Genomic DNA, 884 nt, shown 5'->3' with positions numbered 1-884 from the left:
GGCTCTGCTGGGTCTTCGTTGCATCTCCTGGGCTTCCTCTGGTTGCATGCTCGCTTTCCTAGTTGTGGCGCACGGCACGTGGGAACTTCAGTGCCTTGACCAGGGACTGAACCTGGGGAGTCACTAACCAGCCTGGTTTCATTTTACACATCAACGTCTGGTAGTGCCTGCGAGAGAAGTGTCCGTCAGGATGACTGCCTTTTCCCATCTCGGAGATCCTCTCGTAGTCTCATCAGAAGGGTCCAGCGATGGACGTGCCCCTGTGACCTGCCTCAAGCTCTTTTGTCTCCAGGGGTTTCAGGACTGGGTTCATTGAGCATATGACCTGGACTTAGAAAGGCAGATGCCTATAAGGACTTTGTGTTTGGCTTAACGTTTTCCTGCCACTGTCTTGAAATTCTTTTAGAGGGATAGGATGGGGAGGGGAGGGAGGTAGGAGGGGGGTTCAGGATGAGGAACACATGTACACCTGTGGTGGTTCCATGTTGATGTATGGCAAAACCAATACAATGTTGTAAAGTAATTAGCCTCCAATTAAAATTAATAAATCTATATTTAAAATGAAAAATTGTTTATTTTAAAAATTTATTTTAAATTTTTTAAAAAAATTTTACTTTAAAAAATTTATTTAAATTTTTATTTATTATTTTTAACTTCTGAAATTATTTTAAAATTTTTTAAATTATTATTTTAATTTTTTAAATAATTATTTTTAATTTTTTAAAAAATTATTTATTTTTACGTTTAAGGTAATTATTGATAAGTATGATCCTGTTGCCATTTGTTTTATTATTTTGGGTTCGGGTTTATACTCCCTTTTTGTGTTTCCTGTCTAGAGAATATCCTTTAGAATTTGTTGGAGAGCTGGTTTGGTGGTGCTGAAT

This window comes from Oryx dammah, unplaced genomic scaffold (genome assembly GCF_014754425.2).
Source record: "Oryx dammah isolate SB20612 unplaced genomic scaffold, SCBI_Odam_1.1 HiC_scaffold_23, whole genome shotgun sequence".
In the NCBI taxonomy this organism is placed as follows: Eukaryota; Metazoa; Chordata; class Mammalia; order Artiodactyla; family Bovidae; genus Oryx; species Oryx dammah.
The sequence above is the reverse complement of the archived record's forward strand: the minus strand, read 5'-3'. Positions refer to the sequence as shown.